Below are 17,016 nucleotides of genomic sequence, written 5' to 3'. Positions count from 1 at the left end.
ACCAGGTCAACCAGAACTAGTGTTCCCCATTGGACGATTTCCCCTCTATTACTCCTCGATTTCTACTTTCAATGATAATGGTAAACTGGACAAATTGGGAGGTTGTATCTCCTTAACCACTTGCAACCACTTGTCAAATGACGGTGGGGCAGCTCTTGTTCTGGGTGGATGTCATATGACGGCTTCCAGAATGGCCGATCTCGCGCACCCCCGGGGGCGCAGCTTGGCGATTGCGGCTGCGCCGTGTTGCTCGGCGCAACCCCGATCTCTGTAAAGAGCCGCAGCATATGATCAGCTGTGTCCAATCACAGCCGGTCACATGTAAACACGGTGATGCCGGTAATTGGCTCTCCTCGCCTCACACTAACAGAGGGTGAGGAGAGGAGAGCTGATCAGCGGCATCTCCTCACAGAGGACATCTAGGCATGTAATCAGTGCCCTGATTACAATAAAGTGCCCAGAGTGCCAGAAGTGAGTGCCCACCAGTGGCAGCAGTGTGCCCACTAGTGCCAGCAGTGAGTGCTCACCAGTGCCAGCAAACAGTGCCCACAAGTGCCAGCAATCAGTACACATTAATGATGTCAGTCAGTGCTAGCTATCACTGCTGCCCCCGAATACCTATCACTGCTGCCCTCCAACACCTATCACTGCTGCCCATCAATGCCACCCATCAATGCCCATCAGTGCTCCCTATCTGTGCCCACTATGCACTGATGAGGCTGCACTGACAGGCACTGATGAGGCTGCACTGATAGGTTGCACTGATGGGCACTGATAGGTGGCACTTATAGGCGGCACTGGTAGGTGTCACTGATAGGCAGGGCCGGATTAACATAGGGGCTTTTGGAGCTGCAGCTCCAGGCCCCTGCCTTAAAATCGCCCAGCCAGCAGTATAAGCCCAATTTTCTCCTGTCCATAAACTTCTATGGGACAGGAGAAGCTGTGTGTAAATGTAGGGGTGTCTGGCTGCAACTCTATTTGCTCACTGTGGTTATTACAATATCACAGTGCACAGTCCCCCCCCTACACACAAATGGGAGAGGCTGAGTCGGCTCTGCCTTTCCCCTCCCCTCTGTGAAGTCTGTGCAGCGAAGGTGTGGCAAGCAGATAGAAGGTGACCAGAATATCTGTGCCTCCAAGGACCATCCACATGTGAGCTCAGTGACTGGACTCTTATCTCCCTTCCCCTCGTTTTTAACTCCTTTCTCCAGCAGTAGCTGTTATAACTGCAGCCAAAGTGTTTAGAATTATGTCATCAGCCTGTGGCAGTGCTTGGTCCCTTGTGCTTTTAGGTGGTTCACACTGATTTGGTGTGTTTTGTCCCATTGCTGGTGTATCCACAGTTTTCCTGCGTTTTACCCACAGTCCTATTGATTTGTATTAGGTTGTGTGTTTTTTCTGCATTTTCTGAAAGGGCACCAAAATTCCTACATGCTGCATCTTTGGCGCACTGTCAGAAAATGCAGCAAAAATAGATATATATCAATAGGACTGCAGCTAAAACTGCAGATACATAAGCAGTGCGGCCGACTGCAGTACACCAGTGTGAGCCCAAACACTTGAACACACAATACCCTCCCCCTGTAAAACTTGGTCTGATCAATACTCCTGGAATTGCCTTCTATCTGTCCGGGCAGAGTCCTGGAGAGAGTGGCAGGCTGGTGGTGGCAAGTGGCACACTTTATCTGGTGACAGGCTGTGGGTGGCAAGTGGCACACTGTATCTGGTGGCAGGCTGCTGGTAGCAAGTGGCACACTGTGTCTGGTGGCAGGCTGTGGGTAGCAAGTAGCACACCGTATCTGGTGGGTGGCAAGTAGCACACCATATCTGGTGGCAGGCTGCTGGTGACAGGCACACTGTATCTGGTGGCAAGTGGCACACTGTATCTGGTGGTAGGCTGCTGGTGGCAAGTGGCACACTGTGTCTGGTGGCAGGCTGTGGGTAGCAAGTAGCACACCATATCTGGTGACAGGTTGCTGGTGACAGGCTGTGGGTGGCAAGTGGCACAATGTATCTGATGGCATGCTGCTGGTGGCAAGTGGCACACTGTATCTGGTGGCAAGTGGCACACTGTATTTGATGGCAGGTTGCTGGTGGCAAGTGGCACACTGTGTCTGGTGGCAGGCTGTGGGTGGCAAGTAGCACACCGTATCTGGTGTCAGGCTGCTGGTGGCAAGTGGCACACTGTGTCTGGTGGCAGGTTGTGGGTGGCAAGTAGCACACCGTATCTGGTGGCAGGCTGTGGGGGGCAAGTAGCACACCGTATCTGGTGGCAGGCTGCTGGTGGCAAGTGGCACACTGTATCTTGTGGCAGGTGGCAAGTGGCACACTGTATCTGGTGGAAGGCTGCTGGTGGCAAGCGGCACACTGCATCTGATGGCAAGCCATGGGTGGCATCTGGCAGCAGGCGAGGGTGGCAAGTGACACGCTGCATCTGGTGGCAAGTGATAAGCTCAGGTTCCCACATGATCCTGCATAGTGATGGCCGAACGGTTCGCCCGGCGGTCGTTTCGCGGCGAATTTCCGACATTCGCGGTCCGCACGTTCGAACGCCTTTTTCCGTCGTTCGCCGCGGCGGACTTACGTGTTTAATGTATACAAGAACTTTAACCTTTGGTGACACGTTTATCATGTGATACAGGACAGCCAATTGAGACATGACAGCACATGGACACTTGTACATTCCCCCTAACCTATAAATACACCCGATCCGGTGGCCATTTTACATTCTTTCTTCTGTTACGATAGGGACAGGTTCCTGTGTGGAGTAGGGAGAGATAAACCACTAGCTATTTGGTACACAAAAGTTCTTTTCAGGACTGGTATAGGTGTTAGGTGTTGATAGGTTTGCTGTGCTGCTGATTCTTGCAGCAGCCTGAGTGTCTTTTGTTAGTTTAGAGAAAGGGAAAGGACGGTGTATGCTACAGGGACAGCCAGATTAGTCTTTCATCATCATCATCATCATCATCATCATTAGCTGTTACTATCAAGGTCCACAAAAGAGCTGTTCCAGTAACCACTAATCGTTCTCTTTTTTTGCCAATTTGTATAGGGACAGGAAGGAAGCAGTGTTGTCAGGCAGTGAGGGTAATTTTAAAGACTTGCTGTTATTATTAGTTCCACAAAGGTTCTTTTCAGGACTGGTATCAGTGGTACAGTAATAGGCTTGTACATGTATAATATTCTTTCTTCCAAATATAGAAAGGATATTATACTTGACTGCTGCCCTTCTGCTGCAGTCTGCTAAACATTCACAACTCACTTGTTCCACAAAAGTTCTTATAAGGACTGGTAACTTGGTATAGGGTGCTACGGTACATAGGCTTGAGTGCGGTACAGTCTGCTGTTCTGTAAGGACCGCTATCGGTCCACAATAGATAGGGTTGACGTGCACCACTGCTGACCGCTGCCCTATACTGCAGCAGTCCTTCAGCGGTATAGGGACTGACGTACAGTCTGCTAATCACTAACACACAACCTGCTTGTTCCACAAAAGTTCTTATAAGGACTGGTAACTTGGTATAGGGTGCTACGGTACATAGGCTTGAGTGCGGTACAGTCTGCTGTTCTGTAAGGACCGCTATCGGTCCACAATAGATAGGGTTGACGTGCACCACTGCTGACCGCTGCCCTATACTGCAGCAGTCCTTCAGCGGTATAGGGACTGACGTACAGTCTGCTAATCACTAACACACAACCTGCTTGTTCCACAAAAGTTCTTATAAGGACTGGTAACTTGGTATAGGGTGCTACGGTACATAGGCTTGAGTGCGGTACAGTCTGCTGTTCTGTAAGGACCGCTATAGGTCCACAATAGATAGGGTTGACGTGCACCACTGCTGACCGCTCACCTATACTGCAGCAGTCCTTCAGCGGTATAGGGACTAAGAGTTTTGTCACAGGGTCATTTAAAAAATGACATGCAGAGGAAGAGGCAGGCCCTTCCGCAGGGGTGGTAGGGGTAGGGCAGGAGCAACAGGCTTGAGCCAAAGTGGGAAGTTGCAGAAGGTGCGTTCAATTACTTTAAAGGATGCACCAGACTTGGTTGAGTGGCTCGCTCAGCCTTACTCTTCTGCACCCTCCTCATCCTCTCGATCTGCACCCTCTTCTTCACTCTCTGCTATGTGCACCCCCAAAGACACTACCACCAACAACACGACCACCACCACCACCACCACATACCTTCCGCTTGAGTCACTGGAATTATTTTCCGATCCATATCAAGAGGACATTTCTGATGCGCAGCCACTCTTGGTATTGGATCAGGAAGAGGAGGTAGCAACAAGCGCTACTCAGCAGTCTGACGCCAGTACCCAGATCAGCCCAAGGAGGAGGTTGGTCCCCGGTGTTGCTGCCTACTCCGAGATCTCTACTTATAGCGGTGGGGAAGGTGACGTTGATGATGACGTGTCTAGTGATGTCACGTGGGTGCCCACAAGAGAGGAAGAGGAGGGGAGTTCAGAGGGAGATATGGACCAGCAGATAGGGAGGAGAAGCAGCAATGACTTACATTGCACAGCAGGGACAAAGCAGACTGCAAATGTATCAGGAGCGAGTCATCGACCATGTACGGTCACATCTGGCGCTCCCAGGACACCGGCACATGGCTCCGCAGTGTGGGCTTTTTTTAACGTGTCCGCTGCTGACAATAGCGTTGCCATCTGCAATCTTTGCAGTCAACGCGTTAGTCGCGGTAAGCCCAATACTCACCTAGGGACGACCGCCTTAAGAAGGCACATGAGCAGCCATCACCGAGCCCAGTGGGAGCAACGGAACACACAAAGCCACACTGCAGGCTCTCACCGTCCAGCCTCGTCTTCTACTTCTCCTTCTCCTCTCTCCTCACAATTGTCCTCCACTCCACCTTCCATCACGCCAAGCTCACATTTTTCTGCAAAAAGGCAGGCTTCCGTGGGCCTAATGTTTGAGCGTAAAAAAATGATGATGCCGGATAACCCTCTTGCCCAACGGTTGGCGGCTGGCTTGTCAGAACTCATAGCCCGCCAACTACTGCCATATAAACTGGTGGACTCGGAGGCCTTTCGCAAATTTGTGGCCATTGGAACACCACAATGGAAGGTCCCAGGAAGGAAGTATTTCTCAGAGAAGGGCATCCCAGAGCTATATGGCCATGTTCAGCGGCAAGTGAATGTATCTCTGGCACACAGTGTCGGTGCCAAGATACATCTGACCACAGACACGTGGTCTAGCAAACACGGGCAGGGAAGGTATATCAGTTTTACTGCCCACTGGGTGAACCTTCTGACGGCCGTCAAGCATGTAACCCGTGGCACCCGTGTAGATTTGGTTTTACCGCCACGGATTGCATGCAGGCCTGACTCTTCTTCTCCTCCTCCTACTCCATCCTCCTCCCTCTCCTCCTCAGCTGCCTCCTCCTTTTCCGCTGCTAGCGTCTCTTCCACTGCACCGCCCAAGCTCCCCAGAACCTATTCCACATGCCAGGTGAGACGTTGCCATGCCGTGCTGCGTCTGTTGTGCCTGGAAGCAAAGAGCCACACTGGCCCGGCACTCCTTTCAGCTTTGCGTTCACAGGCAGATGAGTGGCTAACACCGCTCAATTTGACAGTTGGTAAAGTGGTGTGTGACAACGGTGCCAATCTGCTTAGCGCATTGAAACAGGGCAAAATCACGCACGTGCCGTGCATGGCACACGTCTTAAACTTGGTCGTGCAGCGATTCCTTGTCAAATACCCTGGGGTCCAGGACATCTTGCGGCAGGCAAGGAAAATCTCGGCCCATTTCAGAAGATCTTACACGGCCATGGCTCGCCTTGCTGACATTCAGCGGCGACACCATCTGCCGGTCAGACGTCTTATTTGCGATTGCCCGACGCGATGGAACTCAACCTTCTATATGCTTGATAGGCTGCTCCAGCAGAAACGTGCAGTTAACGTCTACCTGTATGAACTCTGCGAAAGAAACGGTTCTGGGGAGCTGGGTTTTTTTTCACCGCGCCAGTGGCTGCTCATGCGCGACACATGCAGACTTCTGCGGCCATTTGAGGAGATCACCAAACTGGTCAGTCGCAGCCATGGCGCCATCAGTGACATGGTACCTTATGCCTTCTTTCTGGAGCGTGCATTGCGTCGTGTCATTGATCAGGCTGTGGAGGAGCAGGAGCGGGAAGATGAGGAAGTCGCAATGCTGGATGAATTCCCAGGGGGGGCTACTCTATCTGAGACAAGTCAACAACAGGAGTCTGATGAGGAGTCAGAGGAGGATGGTGCCGGGGCGGATGAGCAGGAGCAAGAAGAGCATGCTTTAAACCTTTCTGGGATCCCTGTTGTGCGTGGATGGGGAGAGGAGAATGAAGAGGACGACATTATCCTGGATGATGAGCAGGAGCCAGGCCACCACACCGCTTCCACTTTAGTGCAAATGGGGGCCTTCATGCTCCAGTGTTTTAATAGGGACCCCCGTATAAAAAGCATGAGGGTCAAGGACCAGTACTGGGTGGCAACGTACTTAGACCCCCGGTACAAACACAAAATGGCGGAAATGTTACCGCCGTCGCAGAGGGCTGTCAGAATGCAGCACTTCCAGGCCTTGCTTCGAGAAATGCTGCATTCTGCTTTTGCGTGCGCTGGCAGAGGAGCAATTCCCACTCCCAGAGAAGGATTTGCGGGTACCAATCCAACAGCGCCTGCAAGAAGAGGCCGGTTTGAAGATGTGTTGGTGACTTCGGATATGAGGTCATTCTTTCAGCCGACCCATCGACAGGTGTCATCCGGATCCAGCATCAGGGAACGCCTAGACCGTCAGGTGTCCGACTACATTGGGTTAACGGCCGATGTGGACGCTCTGAGGAGTGATGAACCCCTAGACTACTGGGTGGGCAGGCTTGACCTCTGGCCAGAGCTTGCCCAATTTGCAATCGAACTGTTGGCTTGCCCCTCATCCAGTGTCCTGTCCGAAAGGACGTTCAGCGCAGCAGGGGGGATTGTGACCGATAAGCGTACTCGCCTAGCTCACCACAGTGTTAACTACCTCACATTTCTAAAAATGAATGAGGCATGGATCTCGGAGGAATTCAACACATGTGACCAGTAGACCATGTATATGTCTATAAACTATTTTTTTAATCAAGCACACAGACCTTCTTAATTCATTTGGCTCACTTCCTTGACCCAAAAAAGCACACCGTACTATATGCCCCTACCCTCCTCTTTGAAGAGGTTGAGCGGTGTCATATTTCTACTGGGGCTGCTTATGATATCCCTGTGCTGTGCTGACTTCCTCCTGGGGGTTCTTATTATGAAGGGATCACACTATCCCTGTGCTGTGCTGACTTCCTCCTGGGGGTTCTTATTATGAGGGGATCACACCATCCCTGTGCTGTGCTGACTTCCTCCTGGGGCTGCTTACGGTGCTGCTGTCAGCGCTGTATGTCACGGTGCTGCTGTCAGCGCTGTATGTCACGGTGCTGCTGTCAGCGCTGTATGTCACGGTGCTGCTGTCAGCGCTGTATGTCACGGTGCTGCTGTCAGCGCTGTATGTCACGGTGCTGCTGTCAGCGCTGTATGTCACGGTGCTGCTGTCAGTGCTCTGTATTACGGTGCTGCTGTCAGATGCCTCTATCACGGTGCATGTGTCATTCCGGTATGTCACGCTGCTGGTGATCATCTCCTGCACCCTCTTCTTTGCCTACCCTGGTCCCTGACCTTCCCTCTCCTCCATTGCCTTCATTAGCTCCATAGTCCTGAATTGTTAGAACAATTTCCCAAATAAAATAAAAATGCTTGTAGTTATCGATCCCAAATTCACCTCATACATGTATTATGTCATTGTCCAGATGGTGGGACTACGTTTTACCCCCTAATAATTACCACGTGGCCGCAAATTCGACATGAAGGTTTGCAAAGTTCGCCTCCCATTGAAGTCAATGGGGCCCGCGGCGAACGTTCTGTTTCGCGAACGTTTGGGTCCGTTCGCATTTCGCGTTCGCGAAACGTCCCGTCGGAAGTTCGTCCATCACTAATCCTGTATTATGATGAGTTGAACTATTTCACTATATATTACAATGTAGTAAAAGAAATTATGGAATTTGATCATCCTGATGCCATATCAAGCATAGCGTCAGAATGCTTTTAAGTGCTAACACCAGCCATTTGCCCGAAAAATCACCCCCCGCCGCCTATTTCCCCATCAACCCCGAGACTACATCCCTTCTCCTCTTTTTTTGGGAAGGGGGGATGTCCCTGAATGGCAGTTTGGAAATGTGGTCTCTCTATGTTGCTGTTAGTGAGAGTGATGGGGCTGCACTGAGGAATGCCACTTACTGTCTCTTCTCTCCTCACGCACTGTTAGTGTGAGGAGAGGAATGCCAATAACTGGCATTTCCTGTTTCCACTGTGATCAGCTGTGAATTGGACACAGCTTTTCACATAATAAAGAGCCTATGTCATTGGCTCTTTACCGTTATTGGTGATGCGCTGTGTCTGAGGGACATGGTGCACAACCGATCGGTGTGTTGTCCCCCCCTGGCTGCGCATGCGTGGCAAGAATGGGAGAATGTCATATGATGTCCTCCCAGAACGAGAGTGCTCCTGCACGCCCGTCATTTCACTGTGGTAGGTGGGAAGCAGTTAAGCACAATAAAAAAAATCCCCAATAAACTATTTATTACAATTCTTAAGCCGCGTACACACGGGCGGACTGTCTGTCCAACTTAGTCCACTGAAACACATTTCAGCGGACAGTCCGCTCGTGTGTGGGCTTCAGCGGACTTTTTCAGCGGACAGTCTGGCGGACTAAGTCTTTCGGAATTTCCGTAATATTGTCCGTCCAACTTTGGTTTCAGTGGACAGTCCGCTCGTGTGTAGGCAAGTTGGACGGACTAAGTATGGCGCATGCTCAGAAAGGATTTACACGGCGAAAGGTTGCATTGCAGTGTATAGGACGTCCTATTTCTAGTCCCGTCGTACGTGCCGTACACGTCATCGCGCAAGCTTTCAACGGACTGTTTGTTCATCGTGTGTGGTCAAGTCCGTTCATTCGAAAGTAGGACGGACTGTCCGTCGGATTGTCTGACGGACTTAGTTGGCCAGACAGTCCACCCGTGTGTACGCGGCTTTACTTGAGCACTTGCTTCAATGCTACTGACTCCTTCTCTCTCGGTGCTGCGTCCTTGAACTTCCAGTCATCACAGGAAAGAGTTAACAGTGGACAGTCTGGTCTGTGCATCAGTCTGCTTGCTAGGAGAAGGAGGGAGCAGCAGAGGAGTACCAAACACCTTGCCACCTTCGGCTACTGGGCTGTGTGTTTCTATTGATGTACAGGGATACACAGCTATTGTCTCGGAATTTAAGGGTGACTCCATAGGATGCTGCACAACAAAAGAGCTGTCCTGAAAACGTTAACCTGGGGAAGTGGTCATAGCACCACTTTAACCACTTCCCTACCCGTCCATAGTTGTATGACGTCCGCAGATGGGATCACCCATCTTGTTTGGGCGTTTTGACGTCCTCGGCTTCCTGGTGGCATAGGGGGGCACACGGACGCGCCCCCGAAGAGCCGATGCGCGTGCCTGGCAGCTGCGATCGCTCGTGACAGAGCAGGAAGGTGGATCTGTGTGTGCAAACACACAGATCCACATCCTGGCAGGGGAGAGGAGACAAATCGTGTGTTCCTAGTATATAGGAACACTGATCGGTCTCCTCCCCTAGTCAGTCTTACCCCCCCCAGTTAGAATCACTCCCTAGGTAACAGAGTTAACCCGTTCATCACCCCCTAGTATTAACGCCTTCCCTGCCAGTGACATTTATACAGCAATCAGTGCATTTTTATAGCATTGATCGCTATATAAATGCCAATGGTCCCAAAATAGTGTCAAAAGTGTCTGATTTGTCTGCCGCAATGTCACAGTCACAATAAAAATTGCTGATCGCCACCATTACTGGTAAAAAAAAAAAATGATAATAAAAATGCCATAACTCTATCTCCTATTTTGTAGATGCTATAACTTTTGTGCAAACCAATCAATATACGCTTTTTGCGATTTTTATTACCAAAAATATGTAGAATACATATCGGCATAAACCGAGGGAAAAAAATGTTTTTTTTTTTAAATTGGGATATTTATTATAGCAAAAAGTAAAAAATATTGTGTTTTTTTTTTTTTTTTTTTAATTGTTGCTCTTTTTTTGATGCTTGGCGAAGGTCTTGTAGTCCATTCCAGCCTTGTGTAGGTCTACAATCTTGTCCCTGACATCCTTCGACAGATCTTTGGTCTTGGCCACGGTGGAGAGATTGGAAACTGATTGTTTCTGTGGACAGGTGTCTTTTTTACCGGTAACAAGCTGAGATTAAGAGCACTCCCTTTAGGAAAGACTCCTGGGAGCCAAAAATCTTGCTGATTTGTAACTTTTTTGAAATACGTTTTTTCTGGATATTTTTGTTGTTTTTCTGTCTCCCACTGGTAAAATAAACCTACCATTAAAATGATAGACTGATCATTTCTTTGTCAGTGGGCAAACATATAAAATCAGCAGGGGATCAAATACTTTTTTTTCTCACTGTTGTGTGAATCATTCACCGGCTCAGTACATTATTCTGAAACTCCGAGGGCTGGTTCACACCACAAAAACGCACTCTAGATGCGCCCAGATTAGTTTCTGTATGTGCATTTTTTATGTGTTTTAGGTGCGTTCCATTGTGGTTTTGATGCCTTTCCGGATGCATTCCAGATGCTTTTTATCTTCTTTTTTGCATTTTGTTTTTTTTTTACTGTACCGGGGTCTGGTGCATTTTTGATGTGTTTTTGATGTGTTCCAGTGCATGTTCGATGCTTTTTACTGTGTTCCAGCACAGTCCTGTGCAGAAAAAAATGCAACATGTTCTGATGGTGTGAACTATGCCATTGGAAACCATATAACCTACTTTCCATGCGTTTTTGATGCAGAAGGGGTAGGGAACATGGTTGATTCATGTACAAACCCAATTCTGATAAAGGTTGTGTGTAAAATCTACATTTTAAATAGGTTGCAATGATCCAAAAATCTCATAAACCCATATTTTATTCACAATAGAAAACATATCAAATGTTTAAACTAAGAAAATTTTAAATTTTAGGTGAAAAAAAACCTTTATTTTGAAATCGATGGCAGCAACACGTTTGAAAAAAGTTGGGGCAGGCCATGTTTCGCACGGTGTAGCATCCCCTATTTTAACAACACTCTGTAAATGTCTGAGAACTACGTTGACCAGTTGCTTGAGTTTTGCGAGAGGAATGTTGCCCCATTCTTGCCCGATATAGGATTCTAACCCAATCTTCTTTGTCTATTTCATGTTTCTATTACTATTTCTATGTTTCTATTACTATTTCTACTGTATTTTCTATTGCAAATAAAATATGGGTTTATGACATTTCTAAATCATTACATTCTGTGTTTATGTAAATTTTACACCGCATCCCAATTTTTTGGGAACTGGGGTTGTATGAATATCTGATAGTATATTCCCTAACAATGTGTAGAAAAAGGGGCGAAAACACTGCGCTAGACTTAAGAATACCAAACAAGTGTGAGGTATATACACCCAATCTGTGAGTTAACACAAAAAAGCTGCTGATACACAAACAAACACAGTTTAAACACAAAATATAAAGTGCAGCGCTAAGATAATGGTGAAACAATAATTAAATAAAAATATGTGTGTACACAAAAGTGTAAAAAAAAATTGAAAATGAAAAAATTACAACAGTATTAATAGGATGTAACATGAGGTACCAAGATTAAAGGCAGTTAAATACAGTACATGACATAAAAAATAAACATAGGTTCTTTATTTGAAAAAATTATTAATAAAATTATGTATTATCAGAAGTAATACATTACACAACACAGTACACTAGATAAAATAATTGTCTACTCAATGTGATATGATCGAGATTTATTTCGCTGGTCAAGAGAGTCCCAACACGTTTCACCATTACCATGTCTTCTTCAGGGGAACCATTCTTTTGACCCACAGAAAGACGAGCAATAGCTATAAATAACAACAAATGAACAAACAATTATTCTTTACAATATGATTAAGCGAACACCGCCTGTTACCTTAGCCAAGGCAACAGTAGATCTTGTATCAGACTGCTGTAGCTTATGGACACGAGGATGGGTACTCTTACCATGAATGTTGGGCACATCTACCCTACGGTATTGCGTCATGCGAGCTCAAACGGCTACAATAGCCACAGATGATAGGCGTCCTGCTGGGTGGTGTCCTCCTCTAAAATGGATTAGGTCCTCATCCACTACTATCAAAGGTCCCGATTCCAAATTCGTAGCTCAAGGTGGATAGGTAGCCCGGATTCAATCTTTCAAAGCTTGGTCTTAGGACAGCTCAACAAAGCCAAAACATAGAAAATGAAAAAAAACATGGAGGCGCTCCACGTAGTGTAGATCAACTGGTAAGGGTTTATTGGAAATATATTGTTAAAACACCAAACAAATGGCGATAAAGCATAAAAATCACGTGATACATAAAAGAAAAGGCAATATGGGGAGCAGAAAAATCCTGTCCCAACATCGGGGACCTCTGATGATAGTGGATGAGGACCTAATCCATTTTAGAGGAGGACACCACCCAGCAAGACGCTTATCATCTGTGGCTATTGTAGCCGTTTGAGCTCGCATGATGCATTACCGTAGGGTAGATATGTCCAACATTCATGGTAAGAGTACCCATCTTTGTGTCCGTAAGCTACAGCAGTCTGATACAAGATCTACAGTGTTTGTGGATGCTGGAAGATTTGATCCTCTAAAAGTGGACAGATACTAGTGGACATTTACTTTTGGACTTCTAGTCACTGTTGTCATTGTTTTATTTTCAATTTTTTTTACACTTTTGTGTACACACACATTTTTATTCTATTATTGTTTCACCATTATCTTAGCGCTGCACTTTATATTTGTATTCCCTAACAATACATATCTATTAGCTGCATTCTCTACTGTATTGATCACAGAATGAACCTACCTCCGCCACCTTGACCGCTGCCCCGTGTGATCCCATACTGCTCATTAGCTTGATAGATGATCTTTGATAATTATAGGCTGTACATGTATGCTGTGTTCCAATCAGCCACTTCCAGTTAACAGATGTATCTATGTTCAGCAGGGTAATCAGGCCTCCGTCAGGCATTTAGCTGCCAAATGGGGTGAGAATTATGCTGACAGGTGTTGCCGTTGGTCGTTTGGCAGCAGCGAGGAAATCATTTTTTATCGTGTTTTCCTTCTCATGAATTGGTTAGCGTACAGGTCTTCAAAACATTGCATTAACTGTGTCTGGGACTATAGATCAGAATAAAGATAAATAACGATACATTTTAGGCTAAAGACAGATAAATGGCAGAGTATGTTCAAGGCAGACATATGTGGACCTAGCGATGTCAGACAGCCAATTACATCTCTGTCTACATTCACTTTTTGGTTCCAAATGTGTTAAATTGCGATACATAATATTTTTTCCCTAGAGATGATACCAACGGTATTTAAGTATGGAGACGGTGAAAACAGAGGTGTGAGTGAATAGAGATTGTAGCAGTCTTGGCATGCATTACCACTTGCCCACTGCCTAACTGGAAATGTACACCATGATTTTGACATTAAATACCGGGGTTATGGCAGCAGCTAGCAGCTTTCCGAGCTTACCAGAGCCGTCGGTAAGCTGGGTAACTGCTCCGATGCAGCCGATGGCTAGGCAGGAAGTCGAGGGAGGGCAAGATAGCCCCCACTCGGCTCTATGCCCTCGGAGGACCAGAGCGACTTTTAAAATAGGGTTATTTCTGTATTATTACTGATATTCTGTAAATTATATTTGATGAGGAAAGTTCCAAGAAAGTCCATTCAGTTCTTGTGTAAAAACTCAAAAAAAATTATTTAATAATAAAATAGCGAAATATTACAAGAACAATATCAAAATGTAGAATGTAAAAATAACATCAATAATGTATTATATTGTTAAAGTGGTTGTAAACCCTTACAAACCACTTTGACCTACAGGTAAGCCTAGATTAAAGCGGAGGTCCACCCTAAAGTGGACCTTCTGCTCATCGGAACCCTCCCCTCCTCCGGCGCCACAATTGGCACCTTTCAGGTGGGAGGGGGGTGCAGATACCTGTACAGTACAGGTATTCTGCACCCACTTCCGGGATAGCTCTCTGCGGAAAGGGGCGTAGATTACCCGCCCCTTTCCGCAAGTGCCCCGCTGCCTGCTGGGAAACACACAGATCCCAGAGGCAGCGGGGACCGTCCTTATTGCGCAGCGCGACTCGCGCATGCGCAGTAGGGAACCGGGAAATGAAGCCGAAAGGCTCCATTTCCTGATTCCCATACCCAAGATGGCGGCGGCAGCACCCGAGAGACGATCTAGAGATCGGCTTCGGGTGCCGACATCGCGGGCGCGCTGGACAGGTAAGTGTCACTATTTTAAAAGTCAGCAGCTGCAGTATTTGTAGCTGCTGGCTTTTAAAAAAAAAAAAAAACGCGGAGTCCCGGCGGACTCCCGCTTTAAGGCTTACCTTTAGGTCCAAGAAATATCTCCTAAACCTACACGGTTTAGGAGATATTTACTAAGAGACAGTCACAGCTGTCTACGGTGCATGCACCATAGACAGCGGTGTGCAGACGCACTATCGCCGTTAGCAGTATGCCCCTGCTAACGGCGATATGCCGTTAGTGGCGGCTCCCGTGCGCATCGCTGACGTCATGGCTGCTCCGGCGCTCTGAGTGGCCGGAGCAGCGATACCCGGAAGAAGATGGACGCTCCGGACTACAGGGGACAGCGGTGACATCGCTGGCTCCTGTGTCAGGTAAGTGTAAGTGACACATAATGGGCTATTATGCGGTGTGTGTGTGTGAAGCTTCCTCGTGGTGTGTTTGAAGCAAATCTGCCCAACTGTGCTTCTGTTCCTGTGGATAGCAAAAATAATAATAGCAAAAATTAATTCACTATGGTCACAGAACTGGGTGGGCTTGGAGCGAAATGCTCTGTGCTCCGAACTCACCCTTTTTTGAAGCCTATTAGAGCTTCTGACTGTAATCAGGTGCTTTAAAAAACACCTTGCTGCCTTGGAATACATGGTCCGGCGCCACTGATATGTAGATAAGGGGTCAGGATGCATGGATAGTGGCGCTTGTGTGCCCTCTATGGATGGGCTGGCACTGCTCTCCCAAGAGGTCCAAATATGTAAGAGGTCTAATAATAGAATAACAGCCGGAATGCTGGGGTGTCTGCTCTTAGACAGAGTATTTAGAGTTTAAACTGGAGCATAAGTTAGTTTAGTAGAAGTCAAATAAAGTATCGTAAAGGTTCATGCAAGGATAAATCTCATGGTAAATTAGGGAACTCCTTTAGGAAAGGCAAATAAAAAATAAAGAGAAGCATATTAAATACATACATTTATCATAACCCCTTTTTATATGGGCTTCCAGTGGTACATAAATCAGAAATAAAAAGACAGTATCAGCAGGAGGAAAAATGACTGGCAACATGATATCTTTATTCTGTCCCAGGAGGCATAATAAAATAAACCATATTTATATGTGCTGATCAAATAGGTTTATCCTACGTCATCATTCAAATAAACACATACATGAAAAAGGTCTATCTCTGACACCAGGCCCACAGAGCTCAAATTCTGCATAAAATATTGAAGATACTATCATGATAAATGTATAGAATATTCAGCATTTATACCAGCTGGGATCCCTGCAGACACGATTCATGTAAAATATACATATCAAATATTCAATAATTAATCTGGGGAGAGAAGAAAAATCTACTTTGAAGTCTACTGACCTCAAATGAGGAAATGTAAAAGATTTAACAGATCAGTCATGATGCTATGTAAACTAAAATTTGCACAGTGTTGTGTAAGGTAGCGATACATAGAATTTTTCAAATAAGACATCTGATAAACGTTTTAGGCTGGCTTCACACTTAAAGTCCCCTCCCCATTAAAAATGGCTGTTGGGGTTTTATGTAGAATAGACATGCAAAGTTTCTTTCCCCCCAAAACTTTTCCCCCATGTCGCCAGCAATTTTTTACTTCCTATACAAGCTGCAGAGAGCATGCATTGTGCACACCTGACACACAAAGAATAAATTTGGGTGTTTGGAACAAAGTAATTCCTGTGCGCATGCTTTTCATCACCATTGGTTGCCTAATGGCCCATGATGTATGTTGCGGGGAAGATGGCGGAAGCAGATGGAAAGGCAACTGTTTTATGGACTTGTCACTATGATGACTATACTAAGACTCATGTATACTCCTCACATTAAGCAGTGAGTAAAGTCCTTGCAGAGCAGCTTGTCTAAAGAGACAGTCCTTTGTCCTAGTTCTTTAGTCGGCTACCTTGTTTCCCCTAAAATAAGACCTAGCGTGATTGTCGGTGTTGGCTGCAATATAAGCCCTACCACCCAAATAAGCCCTACTCTGTTTCCTCAAAAATAAGCCCTACCCTGAAAAGAAGACCTACAAGGACTTTAACTAGGGCTTATTTGGGGGGGTAGGGCTTTTATTGCAGCTATCACCGACAATCACACTAGGTCTTATTTTAGGGGAAACAGGGTAGCATTGGGGCCCAGTCTTTACAATGATGTACATAGGTGCAGTACCCAGTAAACTTTTCATGCAATGGTAAAGGCTGCTAGTCAAATGTCCAGTCTCTAAGTGCTCAGTCTCTACTAGCAATGACACGCCAATGGCAGTACTATCCCCTCACCAATCCCAGCGATATGGCAGCAGCGGTTTAGATGTTCAGATGTTCTCTGGATCTACCTGCAATATCTCTGATTCTCAGCACACAGGTAAACAGCAATCTGATCTCTCCACAGCAAAGGTCTGTGTCCCACCAATAGCTCAGTTTGCCATCTTTGTGCACTCCAATCTGGTCCCCAACATTTATGAACCCTGGTCTCTGGCTCAGGTCGCGGGCTTCTGTCAGGTAGGTGCACACCCAGAAAGGCAAGTGTGCTCAATCTGGTTTCTATGCG

The 17,016-nt window shown here is 46.8% G+C and overlaps 1 protein-coding gene across 1 annotated transcript in view; it reads left to right on the top strand.

The window, feature by feature from the left end:
• The window catches only part of KCNH1 (potassium voltage-gated channel subfamily H member 1), a 563,287-nt gene that overhangs the window by 137,868 nt on the left and 408,403 nt on the right, over positions 1 to 17,016 (top strand). The gene's annotated exons all lie outside the window — the stretch shown is intronic.

Source organism: Lithobates pipiens, unplaced genomic scaffold (assembly GCF_037356315.1).
Source record: "Lithobates pipiens isolate NorthernLeopardFrog02 unplaced genomic scaffold, aLitPip1_a1.2 Scaffold_18, whole genome shotgun sequence".
Taxonomy (NCBI): Eukaryota; Metazoa; Chordata; class Amphibia; order Anura; family Ranidae; genus Lithobates; species Lithobates pipiens.
The sequence above is the reverse complement of the archived record's forward strand: the minus strand, read 5'-3'. Positions and strand labels throughout refer to the sequence as shown.